The 16,477-nt window shown below is 43.9% G+C and overlaps 1 protein-coding gene across 2 annotated transcripts in view; it reads right to left on the bottom strand.

The window, feature by feature from the left end:
* lrrc4ba (leucine rich repeat containing 4Ba) overlaps nt 1-16,053 on the bottom strand; it is a 42,827-nt gene extending 26,774 nt beyond the window's left edge. Inside the window, exon 1 of one of the 2 annotated variants that reach the window (XM_037090207.1) lies at nt 15,796-16,053. The gene's annotated coding sequence lies outside the window, so the exon portion shown is untranslated. Of the gene's footprint in view, nt 1-9,110; nt 9,438-15,795 lie in introns of those variants that run through there. The other variant, XM_037090208.1, reaches the window with a different exon arrangement.
* Nucleotides 16,054-16,477: the final 424 nt, after the last annotated feature.

Here is a 16,477-nt window from a genome sequence, read left to right on the forward strand (position 1 = left end):
TTTCACACTCACGCAGCCCCCGTCCTGGTCCCAGGGTAGTCTATCACACTTAGGCTTACACTCTTCACAGGCACTTATAAACATTTAAAGCATGTGACTAACTGCCAGGCAGAATTGACTTTGGGATGAAAAGACCAGGGGGGGCTTTTAAAAAATGGAAAAGGGGGAATTCTGCATCAGGACACAGAAGCCCTGATTTAATGGAAAACAAAAAAGAGAGAGATTTCTTTTCCTGTAGAAGTAGCCCAGGCACGCAGGGGTTTTTCTCCTTTTAATGATCGTGGAGGGAGGCTGGGGGTAGGGGAATACAGGGCGATGACAGAAGGTGCTTGTGAATTGGTATTAAACGGGGAGCGATGGGAGGAGGAGTGGGGGGGAGACGCTGCTGTGTCGTATTGTCTCCGGGTAGGAAGGAGGAAGCCACCCACTTCCTTTCCCTCTGTCTCTTCTACCGGCCTCCTCCGCTGTGTTTGCCCTCCCACCCCCTGGCACTGAAAGAAAGCTGGACGAGCACTGGCCTTGCTGGTGAATGAAGCCCTGACGTCACTTGCCCCCACACACACACAAACACACTGTAAGCAGTGTGACTAATAGCGTACTAATGTCCTTTGTGTTGCTTCTGTTTTACCTGATTCATGTCTGGCTCTCAGGAGAAGGAGCCCCCCCTCCAGGTTATTGAAACATCCACAGACGTCAGATGTTAGAGCAGGTGAATCAGTGGTGCCTGTCGATGTCGTAGAGGACGTATACAAATTGCATATATTGAAGCCAAAATTCTGAGACGCATCCACACAGAGACGGGGTTGCAAAAAGTGTGTTCAGCTGCTTACACAGATACTTAGGGATGATCTGCACCACCACCAAAATGTCAAGATGATCTTTGCCTCATTGCTCTGTATCTTTCTTAACGATCGTGTAACTTCTAGTAATCGTTCCAAAGTCTGTGTGTGTGTGTGTTTACTCGTGCATGTATGTGTGTGTGTTTGCTGAAATCATGCGTGTCAGTTTGGAGTGTAGGTTTCCTGTTTTGGAAAGTCTTGAGTTGGCCTACCTATTAACTCAATCTGTGTTTGATGGCTGAGGTTATTAAGTGGGTTGTAATGGGAAGAGCTAGTGGGGGAGGACGTGGGGAATATGGTTGCGAACAACATTCCTTATTATGACAGATGAAACAAACCAACAATGGAAACACCTTAAGCACGCTGAGGGGGAGACAAGTATCTGCAACATGGCACTACCTTAACCTGCATCAGCAGAGACGGAAACAAAGACATCGAAAAAAGTAACCTATACATTACAGACACTGGCTCATCAAATGTATGTATGTTTGTGGTTTACTAACAGTTAGTTTTTAATTTGTGGGTGCATGACGTCATCCATGGGAGACAAAAATATGGCAAATAGTGTCGCCCTAGGCCAGGAAATAGAAAAAGAGTGACAGTGACTTCACCAGAGCCTTTCTGTTCAGAAACACATGCCACGTGGACACAGGCCCTTTAGTTGATTGACTTTGAGAAGACGAGTTGAGGTTGTAAAGATTTAAACTAAATAAACTTTTCTAGCATAGTAAACTTGGTATTTTTTCAGTTTTACTTAAATCCTTATGGTTACCTAACTCACAATTCAGTTTCCGTCAGAATTCTCTTGTTCTGTAAAGTCAACACAACTTTCCAATTTCTTTCAAATGGAACTTGCCACACATAGACTTTTTACTTAGCCCTCGCTCTTCCCCTCCCTTCCACTTACAATCACACATGCTTATGTCTTTCTATTATACAACCTTGTAAGTACATCCATGTTGTTCAGTGTACGTTGGTTTAGATAGGAAACAGGCTTCCTCCACATTTTGTTAAACATAGAGGGTAATGTATTGCATAACATAGCCTGTATTTTACCATCCTGTCAATAGACACACACAGTTCTACACAAATAAATCGGCATTAAACCTCAATATTGGTCTGACTTCAGCTACTTGAAAAGATGAGCTCTGTTAATTCCACAGATTTAAAATCACCCATCAGGAGGCCGTTGACTCCGGGATGCATGCTCTGTGTTTTTCTCTCAGTCCAAGTGACCACTGACTGACCGAGTGAGCAATCAGCCAAATGAAATGAAATGAACTGAACATTTGGGCCATGGTGATGCACTACTTCCTCCAGAAGACAAGAAGACCAGTCATTTAATTTGTCAACTTTACAAGCAAACAATAGCATGTCTTGGTAGAAAAACAAAACATTCCCTTACGACTCCCAGTGTCACTCTTCAAGATCATTTTAGGTGATCGTGGTTCCACTTGCACTGTTCTTCTCCTCAGTTTAAATTTGAGGATTAAAAATGTGTCTGATTTGAGAAATAAATTACATATAAAATTATGTATTTTAAGTATTTCAGTGCACTAATACAAGCTCTAAAAGTATGTTGTTACAAATTACATCTTATTGTGTTTGGCCAGACCAGATATAAATGACAGAATACTCCAAAGTAATTAAATTACTGCCGATCTCTGATCCTGAGCTATGTATTACAATTATTTACAAACTTCTGTGCACAGATTATGAAGAATAGGGAATCTGTGTCAAAGGACTTTAAAGTCCCAATCAAAATATTGCATTCTGAAGAAGCAGCAGGCAAAATACAGGTCTAAAAAAAAAAACCAAAAAAAAAAACAACACAAAAATGAAATTAAATTTGGTTCAGTATCACTTAGATTAATGAATTTTTGACAATAAACTCCTTTGAAAATGGACCAGGACTATCATCAGTACAACAGTATTTTCATTTTCAGGCTGTGAACAAAACACTGTTAAGAAATAAAAGCCAAAAATAGGCAAAACTGTTATTTTAAACCAGTACCTGTGAATGAAAACCAAATGAGTTTTCTTTTTTGTTTTGTTTTTTTTCATGTCTGTTAATTTGGAGGATGAATTTGAAACTATTCAAATTAGAAGATAGAGCAAATGGCCAAGGAACAAGTAATTGGTTTTTGATGCAGATCCAGGGAATCTGTTTTAAGGACATTTCTTAACAGTTCAGTTTATTGCTCATGAACAAATTGACTTAATTAAAAAACATTGGATACATCTCACAATATTCTATCACTGTGTGTATTTTTGATACATGTCTGGCTCGGCGGGCGGATACATTTTATACAAATAGTTGACAGATTGTGCAGCCTTGGCAAAGTTATAGTGATTCGATGGCACACCACTATGTCGACACTTTCCTCCCAGTAGTCTCCTCTTTTTTTTTCGCCATCCACCTCGGATCATATAACTATGTGAACATTCAGTTATAGATGGAAATGTGTCAAATTTAGGAAACACTATGCTCTCAAAGTCCCATTTACTTTGAAATCCTTCCAGATACTTGTGTTTAGGAAAGAGTTCACCTCAAAAGGAAAGTTTGTTCATAGTCAGCTAAAGTAGCTGGGGATGGGGAAACGTAAAATGACTCCATACAGCTTGTCCGGTGTGATCCAAGTCTCCGGGAGCACAGGGATCATGAATTCATTTGTAAAGATGTTATTTACACACTTGGCTTGCAGTCAAACTCCTGCACCCAGTTCAGACAGGACAGCTAACACATTTAGCTTAACAGCTACAGCGACACTTTCAGGTGTAAATAAAGTGTTTTTAAAGTGAGTTAGAGTCTTTGAGAAAGTCCTCCAGAAATGATTATGGACAATTAAACTTAAAAGAATTACAACTAAAAGTTCAAATTAAATGGATAAAAATAACCTCAGTACCGTTCATCAGGTGAAATCAAAATGGACCTTATTACACCTTTTTATAGTTAAAATCTTCACTCTGGTCTGACCTCTGAATTTCCTTAAGTGTGATTGTGAGTACGTCCACCATGAACATTTTTTGGTGAACTTATCCTTTAAAGTGTATTATAATATATTACAAGCTCAGCTGTATTTCCTTCATATAGGATTACCACAGGCTTCATGATAAGACTGATTTCTTGTACACAGGTATATGGTTTAATCTTTTTGTAATACATATCCACACTGCAGTGGACGCACTTTTGATGCCTTGTTAGCACTTGAGCTAATCTGTCATTCCCTACCCCTCAACTGACTGTACAGAAGGTCAATTGAGCTCCTGATTGTCTGATAAACTATTAATTAGACAGAAACTCCTCCTCATTTCCTTCCCCGCGTACTTATTAAGCCTCTTAATGTGATCTCATGACAGGACATGCAGCTACACCCTCACATTTTAGCACTTGTTTTCCCTGCAACCACAAAAAAAACAAAACGGTTTTCGTTCGGTTATTGGAGCAATATTACAATGAACCGCTTATTTTTAGAAACCGGCACAAACAGCCTGATGAGGTTCCTTAAACCGGAGCATTCGGCGTTCCACATTTTTAATCACCGCTCATCCTTGTCAAATAGGATATACTGCAGCCCCCTCTGCACTGTATCTGTCTCCTACCTCGCCCTCCCACTCAAAATGTCCAAAGACGCGCCGTTGCTCTCATTAGGATGCAGGATGCGGAGAGAAGCTCTGATCTATTCACAACTGCTCCTACAGGAGCGGGGACCTCCTCTCCTTCAGAGGGGGCCAAGAGCTGCAGATTAAAAGTCACTGTGTTCATCACCCTGCTAAAGCACTCCCATTAACAGACATCACATTACCTACCCCCACATGTTCAAATCCCTAGCTGGGGGCTTCATAGTACTTGTCATTACATGCTGGGATAAAAGTCTTTTTTAATGTTAACATCTTCACATTCACTGCGCCAGCTCTCAACTTCAAATAAAAATCCAGTTATTACTGTCCGTTCTGTGGCGCTGCCTGGTCAGGACGCTGGTTTTTGCGAACAATTAATCCGTATTTAAGGTTGTTAAGCGTGTTGATACACTCGGTTCCTGCGTGCAGGGGGGGGGGGGGTGCAAAGCCAGCAGCTAATCAAAATGTCTCTCAGCCATTTACAGAGCAAGTGTAAACTGCACGATTTCTGGGTTGATCTAAAACCCTTTGCCAGTGTTTCTGAGCTGAGCGTTTGTTGCTCCCAGCTGTTTTGGAGAGGAGGACTTGATTCAGCATTTCACGCTGCCCTCGCTTTCCTTTTTTAAATGTTTTTTATTTTTTTTTTTCACTCAGGAGAAAGCATGAGAGGGTGTGTGCATGCGATTGCTTTTGGGAGGTCAAACTGTGGCGTGTCAACTCTGACTCCATGCGATGTGTGCTCTGTGACATTGCTCTGATGGGGTCAGCTTGTGCTGCACTCAGTGTGTGTATCTTAAGATAAAAAATAAAATAAGAAGTTGCTGTAATATATCTGAGAGTACAAGCTACAGGACTCTATGCTTATGCCTGTGTATCACTTACATGAGCAGAGGTTGCAATAAAAATGTGTTCAGGTTACAAATAAAGATAAGGGACAAAACACAGTTTGCTCACAGACACAAATCATCACATCTATCTATCTATCTATTCATCCATCCATCCATCCATCCATCCATCCATCCATCCATCCATCCATCCATCCATCCATCCAGCATTGCCTGTGAATGCAGCCTGAACTACGTCATCAAATAAGAACTTGATGTTTGATGATGAAGATGTTGGCTTTTATAAAACAATAACAAAAGATGGCAACATTTTATAATAGCCATAATTAATAAATAATACATTTAAGTTTACCTAACTGAAGTTAAAGGAGACCTAATATGCCTTATCTTGTTTTTTCAAAAAGTAAAAAAGCACTTAAACAGATGCTCCTCTCTCCCACAGAAAACACTGCTCCTCAAACGCCTCGACAATAGTCCCGTCTATAATTCTGTGACTTTGTAACTTCACTCTATGTTACCAGATCACACGTGCATAATTAATGGCTCTAACAGCTAGTTTGGCAAGTAGGAATTGATTTAGCACAGTTTCTGTGATGTTGTTAGCAGAGGTGACTCAGACACATGTTAGCTGACCAATCAGGGGAGACTGAGTGTTCAGGAGGAGGGGCCTTAAAGGCACAGGAGCTAAAATAGAGCAGACAGGTGAGGTATATATAAACCTGTTCTAGTAGTAACCTAAAATACAATTATGAACCTGAAAGTCAGTTCAGTTACAATTACAGCAACAAACAATTGCTTGATAAATATTTTATGAAGGATTTTATTCTTTAACAGTGAAATGACTATTAAGCCAAGTTAAATTAACTATACATTTACCATTTATTAATGATGACTACTATACGTTGTTGAAATCAATTTCATTAGTTTCATGGAGAATGTTTCACAGCAGCACAAAGAAATGGGGCTTGGCAATTACAGCAATTACAACTACTCCCACACAAACCTTAAAAATACAAATATTTGACTAAAACACATTGTGCTCTGCCAGATTTAATATTTAGCACCATTTCCTACTACGGTTACATCTCGTAGACTCTCTGGGGGAGCATTTACAGTAAATATTTGATCCTTCGGCATTGCAAATGGAAAAAGTGTAATGCATTTCTCCATCTGAGGGGCTTTATAGTTTGCAGAGGCACATACCAGGACACAGCTCACTGATTCTCTAATTGGAGCAGGGAGTCACTTCACTTCACTTCACTGATGCTGTGCAGCAGCAGCACTTTGGAGTTAACAGTATTTTAAAGTTAACATTAAGTCAAGTCTCACTCACACACACGCACACACATACAAAAACTCAGCCCGAGTCCTCCACCTGAGCACCTTTTCTCTCTTCACCCTTCGAAGTGCACACACACGTGTTTGTAATGACAATAAGTAAAGTCATCACACATGTTGCTTCACTACTCAAGGTCAAAGTCAAGGTTGTCATGCCGGATCGTGCAGACAGAGTTGTGGCCTCTTTTTTTGCTTCGCAGTCTAGACAAAGAAACGAGAATAAAGGCAAAAATAAATGTGATAACTGCAACAACCAGAAAAAGACATGTCTTGTTTGGGCATTCGGGGGCTCAGTAGTGACCACGATGACATCACATCGATCGGTGAAGGGAACCCACGCAGTTTCTTCCCCTGGGCCAACAGGACACGGATGTAGCCACGCTACTTTTGTTGTTTGTGTTTAACATAAAATATATGTCTCTGAAAAAAGTCAACTTTGCTTCAGTGTCCTTTGTTAAGATTTGATAAGCTTTCTCTATTCTCTCTGAATGTTTTTTTCATCTACATGTAATATGATAATATTGTAATAAGTGACAAACTTGTTTAAGAAGGGTCAGATGTAGACAAAAATGGAGATCTTTTTAAATATGAAGAACAATCTTCCGGAGTCTACATCTCAGTTCAAAGGAAAAAAAAAAAACACCAATATTTTGAGTGATGTGTTTTTAAATTCTGGTAAATTCATCTGAGATTCTATGTAAAATTTGGACTTTATATGAACCCGACTGAAACTTAAAGCTCTCCTGAATCAAAGAATATACGGCACTTGATGCTGACTGCTAGAACAGGTAGGAAAACAACAAAATATACAGGAGAGTCAGGTGCCAGCTACATTTTTGGAGGTAAAAAAAGAAAAACCGAAAACGGAAATATGGGGACAAGTGAAAACTTGTATGCAAATGCTATGATAACAACTCAGCTGACCAGAAATAATTATGATGTAGACTGTTGGATCGTCATCTGTGTACCCGGGGCTCTAGACTAACCTTTTGGACTGGTTACACTGGAGTGCCTGAATTTTTCATTTTGGTACACCCAGTAACACATTTTACAGGTGGATTTATTTTTCTTAAATCACAGTAACAAGAAATAACTATAATAATAACAACAGCAACAATAAATAATAAAAAAAAAAAAACACTACATTTCAGGCGCACCAGTGCAAACCAAAAATGTTGAGGCACATTTGAAACATTTTAACACTGGGGCCCTGGCATCTTTAGTTGGCTTTGCAAAGACTGAGAGTATTGAGAGAATTACACAAAAAAGCATTGTGGCACTTTCATGAATCAGTAACATAATTTTGTGACAGTGTCGGCTGCTGCACATTGTGACATGCTGTGGCATTGTGTAGTTTTTGGAGAAGAAATCAAACACAGAATTTAAAAATGTACAATATTAATGAGGTAATGAGGCAATCTCAGAAATATTCCCTTTTTTCCACAACTGAATAAACAAGACGCTCTCAGAGGAAACTAAAGTCCCCGGAGCACCGTTTGAAGATGGAATTGCGGCAGGGTCCGCCACACATAAACAAAGTAATACAGTATAAAATTGCGCTGTCATTTAAGGTCAATCTTTTTATCAAGTTTGTTGAGGCATTAAAAAAAAAAAAAAACTACAGAGTGCCCCTTTAAAGAGATGCAGAAGAAAAGAGGAGCAGTGCAACATCAGCAGCTCTCTGCAGCGTACAGCCAACAGATTTTAAAACTGTAACAGGGCTCGAGCCTTAATTAGGATTTCAGAGGTGAAAAAGGGAAACAAACATTCAGACGGTGCGGTGCAACACGTGGAGCGGTGCTGAATAAGCTTTAATAATGTGTCCGTCTGTCCTGCCCCATGACTGTGCTCCTGACTTTACAGTTTTTATGTATAAATGGCTGTCGCCCTCCAAACAAACAAACAAGCGGTGCGTGCATGCGTGATAAGACACACTCCGCTGGCCTCCATCCATTCAGGCCTCGCCCCAGCCTTCCCCGTGAGTGACACACTGACTAATACACAGACAGATAAACACTCACACTGACAAACACGATAAGGCTTTGCCCACGGAACACTGACACGGACTGACTGATGGACGTCTCCATGGAGACCAGTCACCAAGACTGACACAGTGTCTCTCGCAGCCGAGCGCCGCGCCAACTACATCAAGAGAGGTGAGGACGGAGTGGGGCGGGGGGGAGGAGAGGGAGGAGATAGTGGAGACACACTGTGCGGCAGCGAGTGATTACAAGCTGACGGTGAAATGCTCCGGCGTGCTCGTGGATGCAGTGCAGATCTGGTCTAACGGGGCCACGTGACAGTCTCCACTGCCCTTCGATCTGCTCCTCTCACACCTCAATCTCACCCCGTCACTTACACCTCTCCATCACTTTGCCTCTTTCACACTCCCCTCGTCTCTCCTCCGCATCCGCCCCCCCGCCCCTCCCCCCCTACACCTAAAGGCATGTTTATTTCCACACCTCACCTCCTCTGCCGATTTCTCCACCCTTCTCCTCTCTGCGGGTTCTTCTCTCCACCCCTCAGTCTCTCTCCCTCTCTCTCCCACGCTGTGCGAAATGGAAGCTCTCACAGAGACCTGAGGTTGCCATAGTAACCTGCCATAGTAACCACTCACCGTCTTGCGTGTCTCTGTCACGTTGGCGGGGGCTCGGGGCGTCCGCGGCCCTGCTCTGCAGCTCCCATAGCGGGGCGTCAGTTCAGAAGACCCTGCAGTGTGATGGGAAAAAGTCCCTGGATCGAGTCTGCGTCTGCCTCACAAAACTTCCACGAGGCAACATTTCCCACTGATAACTGACACAATTACTGTGATCTGCAGCCAGCGATGGAACGTAACTGGGGACATTTACTAGAGTACATAAGTGCAATTTTGAGATACTTTACTTGAGTATTTCCATTTTTCCGCAGCATTATCCTTCCACTGCGCTACATTATGGAGGCATATATTGAACTTGATAGCTTTAGCTACGTGTTATTTGTCAGATTGAGTAACACTGTATAATAAGTATTGGTAATAAAATGCTTAACTTAGAGTTAAAGGTGCAATACAATGCTCAGAGTAGCTGCCATTAGCTAGTTAGCTCAATTAGCTGTGCAGCTACCAATTGGCAGACTCTGCTTGGACTGGGAGGTCGGAGCGCGGGGGGATGTTCGAGTTGTTTACTGTCGGACTATTGCCTCCTGGCTCACAGAGTAGCTTGGGGCAAGCTGGCTAGCATGTATAACAGTACATACAGTACATATATGTAAAAATATATATAATTTTCTGTTATTTGTACATACAATAACTAAATACATTCATGTATTGCTAGAAGATACTCTGAAATAGTATAAAAAATATTTTACTCAAGGACTATGCATTTTGACTTTCACTTTTACCAAAGCACTAATTTAGCACGATATCTTTATTTTTATTCTGGTATGACTTTTAGTGTACTTCTGGTTACAGTCTATAGGTGGCTTATTTGCAAACCTTAGCTACACAAGCCATCTGGCTACCATCTAATGTGTTCTGATTTCTTGATCTACTATCTAATGAAGAAATAACACTTTTCCTTGGTTGAAATGACATCATAATTCAACCCCACAAACAGCATCAGGTCCATTTCATGTATCAGGACATGTTCAACAAATTATGCTTTTAAAAAACGATGGGGTAACAATCGTCCATTTCAAAAAGTGTTGGGGACATGTCCCCCAGTTCACCTCTGAGTTTGATGTATTATTGGACGGTTACCACTGGAACACATCTGAAAAGAACATTTTCTCTCAATGTTCCAAATAAGCATTATTAAACAACTTCTAAGAAAAAAAAATCAATTTAGGACTCATTCAAGCTCCAGGTATGACATCGCTAACATACCAATCAACAGCCGTTGTTTCAATGGTCCACACAGGGAAATATGAGCCTGACCGCCTCACCGCTGCACCACCCAATCCAAAGGTACCACATGAGAAAAGTGCAAGAGGGGCAAATATATAAATAAACTAGTACAACTGAGTCAACACTCTACACATAACGCTGGGAGTCTGGGGAGCAGGAAACCAAACAGTGAAGGCATGTACAGGTTCACGTGATGGCACTGAGAGGAATCGTCCTAACCACGCGGCTGGATCTGTGATTTATCACAGCAATGGCGCGTACCTTCACTAACTACCTCCTCTGTGGCTGTTAGCGGCCTCCAGGGATCACTGCTGGCATGTCTCATCCTCCTCCTCTGGAGCCACCATCTCACCGTGACATCAGCACCTCCACCTCCACCTCCACCCCTTCCTTAAAAAAAACACGACAGGCTCCAATAAGGATCCAAAAAAGGACGTCTGATTACGTGTCATCTTGTGCGACAGTGCGCCCACACGCCGCTCCAGGCGCCTCATCGTGATCCCTCCGAGCACCCGTGAAAGCCAAACCTGTCTGTGTCAGGCTTGAATCACAGCGAGCGAACAAAAACAAAAACACAACGAGGAGAGAGTGAGAGAGAGAGAGGGAAAAAAAACCGTTAAGCGTCACACTTTGGTCATTAAGGGTTATAATTTCATGTTTACGGCTTCTGCTGCCATCTATATCATCAATATTTATACTGTCATCATCGTCAGCATCAGTATGCTACTACGGTTGTGCCTCCAGCCAGTCAGTGAGGCAGACAGAGGAAAAGGCCCCAGCCTGACTCTGCAATGCTGTATTGAGCTCTTATGCCGCCAGTGACCCGAGACAAACTCCCTCAAGACTCTGTGCCTATACGCAGCCAAGCCGGCAGTGGCTGCAAAGCGTGGTGGTCACTGAGGCCTGACCGCCTTCATTAGCCAATCACATTTACTAATACTTAATCTAACCAGGAGAAGATAATATCGCTCCTCTTTGCCAAACTCAATATGAGACACGCAGGGCTGACCGCTCTCTCTGGCCAGCTCATTTCAAATGGCCTGAACCGAGCCGTGTCCTGACTGCTTTCTCTGCGATGAGTCGCTACTTTTTTTTTTTTTTTTTAGACCATCTTTACTAACACATGATCGGATATTTGGCCGGGCACCGCCTCGTCCGCTCTCTCTCATGGCACATTCATGAGCTCATGAGGGAAAGGAATCGCCCCGTGTCCATTTCTCAGGCGTCCCTCTGCACTTTGGGTCACGACGAGAATATATTCCTCGGGGAAATCTCGCCGTTACTAATTATGTCAATTCAATGGATTATAGCATTCATTTTGTGTCATTAACCATTGCCATTCTTCCAACTATTATTCAATAATTAATGCCCGGACAGCCATCATGATCCCCAAAGGGCCAACACCCGGGCCTGGACGGGGGGGACTCAATCAAACCAATCACAGCTAATTATATCCACCCCGCCATCATAGGCCGCTTCGCATTTCTGCCGAGGACGGGTCAGTGCTCATGCAGTCCCAGCCCCCCAGGTTACCCACATTCAAATTGTGTTATATCATGCGCAAAAACAGAATCTCAGATCTCCCGTCCCGGGGTTTGAGGCACGGCGTGAGCACGTGGCGACCGGCAGGGACATGTGTGATACGATCCCAGTGTCTCAGTTGGGGGGGGGGGCATCGTCGTGCTGCATTAATAAGAAACAGCCGGAGGTTGTTCCCACAATCCTCAGCTTTTTCTCGTCGGCTGATGAGCGACACTCTCTCTCTCTCTCTTCACCCTTCAACCTGTGTACATCAGCAAGTCGCGCGGCCATCAATCACTGACACCCTCGCCCTATGAAGAGATCAGCGACCAGCTTGCCCTGATTAGAGCAGTTTTAGTGTCATCTATAATCTGTCCCACTCCCGCTCGCTGCCCGAGACATGAGTGTGTGCGTAAACACATATGCATGCACAAACGCGCGCAGACACCAAATTTAGGGCAACAGTTACTCTCCTCGCATTCTAATGTTGCGACAGAGACGTCCCTCAGAATTAATGCAGTCCCTTGTCCTTTTAAGTACAGTAAGGGGACGAGGAAAAGGCAAACCATACTTTAACCAGATTGGAAGCGGAGCTGCTTCGCTTCAGAGCCGACGCGCAAGACAGTTGACATTGGGCAATATTTTAGGGGGGAATCATTTATATGCCGGACTCCTCTCGTGCCCTTTCCCACCCCCATGTGTTTGTTTTCGGGAGGATTTGCCGTGACTTTTCCACGTCTCTCCCCCCGGAAATAATCCGCAGCGGCTACCGCAATTCCAGCAGCGTCGGAGCGGTATGGGGGCTGAGCATTATCTCAAAGTCACACCTTCCCTCTAGGCCAGGTGTGCAGGTGTAATTTACCATGTCCCTGTTAACCTGCTTGCTTGTTTTCATCAAGCTCATCGGCCATGCATAAGTGGTGTGCCTCGGAAAATTAAAGAGCAGCCTGGCCTGATTCCTCAAATGACTGAAATCGCTCAGCCGGGTCTTAATTTGCGACACGGGAAGGAGTTGGCGCTTGTGTTTGTGGGACATGTGTGTGTTTGGCAAATAAAAGGTGCAGTATGTAGTTTTGGAGAGGACATTTTAGTCAGAAGAGAAGGATCGTTTATATGCCTTCAAACAAACCCTCTTCTTTTCATGGCTGAATCAACAAAATGACCGTAAAGGACAACACAGTTTCACACTGTTTTACTGTGTTTAAATTTGGCAGACCCAGCTACCTTTCTAGATTCTAGCTTAAAGAACACTTTTTTTTAACTCTGACAACAGCTTATTTATTCAGTTATGGGAAAGAAAATAATTGTAACCTCATTAATATTGTAAATGTCAAAATTCTGAGTTCAAAGGTTCAGTATATCCTTTGTTTTAGTAGTTCAGCCACTGAGGAATTAAAAAAAGCAGATCGGCTGTTTTAATTGTGAAAAGGTTCAACAACAATAGTGCTGTCTTTGGTTGACCACCATTCACGTTCTGTTGGAATTATCAGAAAAAATGTTTCCCTGAGCGCGCTACTGACATACTGGAAACAGCTTTCAACATGTTGTTTAAAAACCCTCTTCTGAAACAACTTCTTTTTGGCGTCCACGCTGCTCCCACATGGCGCACATGACCACATCGCACTCGGAAGAACCACTTGCCAGCTCGCCAGTGGAACGGTCCAAACATGGAGCCCGTTACAGGTGCAGAATCCTTAAAGGGTGAACAAGCTGAATAAAACATCCCACCTGCATCCGTGTTAACCTTTCCTGGTCAATCATGACATTGTTCAATTTTAATAACATGCATATCAAGAGTCAGGAGACTTTGATCCTCCAGGCTTTGAGAGGGAGACTCGACCTGAGCTGTGCCACTTCCAGGCCTTTTACTAATTCAGCAGAGCTCCTCCGCCACCAAATTCCCAAGAACCAGGCTCGTAAGAACTCACATCCATAAAACAACAATCTCTCAAGCGCTGAATCAACCACTTTCCTGCTTTTGTGTGCATAAACGTCTGCCTTTTAGCAACCACCTGGCCCGCTCCGACTGTGCTGCAGCCTGTGGGAGGAGGGCAGTGGCAAAGTTCAACATGAGCAAATTCCACTGACATTTTGGCCTCGCTTCGTTTGCAGCGCGGAGACGTCTTGATATTTTGAAGCGCTGCCCCGAGCTGGAGGGGACCTTGCCATTAAATGTGATATCATGTGACAAGCCGTGGCCCCTCGCGCCAAATGCCGGTGCCATTGTGGGAAAAAAAACAAGCCTCACTATTTCAACACGAAGCCCAAAAAATATGATTGGATAAAATACATACTTTTACAGGCTACATAAAAGCTTACCGTCCTCTTAAAAGTTTTACATCTGCGGGGTCCTGTTTCGTGATCTAATGGGAGGAATGTGCCGTGAAGCGAGGGGTGGTGGGGGGGCCCGTAAATGGTATGTGTCATGGTCGTTCGCTTGATGGCGGAGAAGTTTACAGGTGCTGTAACGAGCTTTAAATCTAATACAGCTGCGTGAATTAAAAAAAAAAAATCACAGGACGTTAAATGCTGTGCAGCAAAACAGTGGAGTGCTTGATCGGCCTGAGGGGGTAACAAAATATTTTAAATGACACCAGCCATCTTACAGTAATGTGTCCAACAGGAACGACTCCTTCCTCCTTCCTCTTCGGTGATGGAGGGGGCTCACTCACAGTGCCCCCCCCCCTTCCCCTCCCTCCACACACACACACACACACACACACACACACACACACACACACACACACACACACACACACATCCTTCTCTCTTGTCTAATCCTGCCCCAGTGCCCCACTTCACCTTCCAACACCCCATTAATAACTTATTCTCTCTATCTTAAAACTCAGGAGATCATCCAGCTGGTCCAAAGCACACACACTGCCAAGCAATCTACTCCTCCTCCTCCTCCTCCCGCCAGCAGTCCCAGCCCTGTTCGGATTTCTCTGAAACACTGCACATTAGCATTTAAATCCTCTCATAACCGTATCATTGTGTTGCAGATAGAGGCACTAGATCTTCATTCATCAGTCCTAATCTATCTGCTCCTTGTTCTCAGCCGGAGGGGCCCCGGGCTCTGACTCAGAGCTTAACCCACCGCGCATAAGCTGCAAGGTGCCTGCGCATTTTTTTTTCTTCCCTCCTCAAATCTTGAGGGTCATCAGCTGGGGGGAGGGAGGGGGGGTAGTGAGGGCAACTGAACCCCAATGCACAAATTAACACTGTGTAAAATGCCCCCCCTCCCCAAGATTAGGGAGCCTGTCCGAGTGAGAGCCGGATCAAATGTTATGAGCCCTGTCAACAGCTTGTGCTCCGGTGGATGCTCCTCTCATGGCCAAGGTTACTGACAAACACGCAGATGAACAGAGAGAGATGGGGAAAAGTTTGAATTGTGCCCGTCATGCAAATCAATTTATTTACCTTTCTCCCTGTCCCTGTCTCACACTCACACACACTCACACACACACGTCTCGTCATACATGTAATTCCTGGATATCAGCCACCTTTTTCAAAGCCCCTGCAGTCACCGGATTACAGGATACTTCACACCGCACATCAGCTCTACGGATGCGGATTGCCATTCCACAAAACGCATTAGTAGTTTGTTGCGCGTGGAGCAAACGCGCACGCGCACACCAAACAAACAACAGCACGAGAGCAGCGCGCACACACACAAACAGAGAGACACACGCGCGCGCGCGCGGATCTGCATGCCCAGTGTGAACGTGAATGTCATCGAGGCTCTCACCTTTTTTTTTGTTTTGGGAGTGTGTCGTGAAGGATGCTGCGTTCAAAGTCCTCCTGACTGAAAGACGCTCAGCAGCAGCGGCGGCGCGCTGGTCGGGTTATTTTTTCTTTTCTTTTTTTACTCCGAGAGAGAGAGGAAGCTCTCACCTTCCCTCAAATAACAGCGTATTCCACTGCAGAGCCGCCGCCGACGCTGTCTTCTCCTCCTCCTCCTCTCTCTCTCTCTCTCTTTCTGTCTCCCTCACTGTTCCTCCCCTCTCTCTCTCTCTCTCTCTCTCTCTCTCTCTCTCTCTCTCTGTCTCACTCTCTCCCTCAGATTGATTCACCCTTTTCCAGGCGCTGCGCTGCCACCGCTGGTAATGAGAATTGTCTCAGAAATCTTCAGGTGGATGATGGAGCCACCACCACCACCACCGCCTCTGCGTGCAACTTCATCTATTCACTCCATTTTCTTTGCTTCTTTTCCCTGTTTCCTTCTTATATGTCATATGTGGTGTAAGCACCACCAGTGACTTCTGTCCACATTAACATGCAGGTTGCACACAGGCTTAGATATTAATGAGATGACTTCATTAACATCCACTGTCATCATCATGCTGATTCCAGTTCAGTCTTCTTTTCTCCTCTCACATGCTCTCTATAGTATAGTATGGTGGTGGTGATGGTGGTGGTGGTGTTGGTGT

Source organism: Acanthopagrus latus, chromosome 23 (assembly GCF_904848185.1).
Source record: "Acanthopagrus latus isolate v.2019 chromosome 23, fAcaLat1.1, whole genome shotgun sequence".
Taxonomy (NCBI): domain Eukaryota; kingdom Metazoa; phylum Chordata; class Actinopteri; order Spariformes; family Sparidae; genus Acanthopagrus; species Acanthopagrus latus.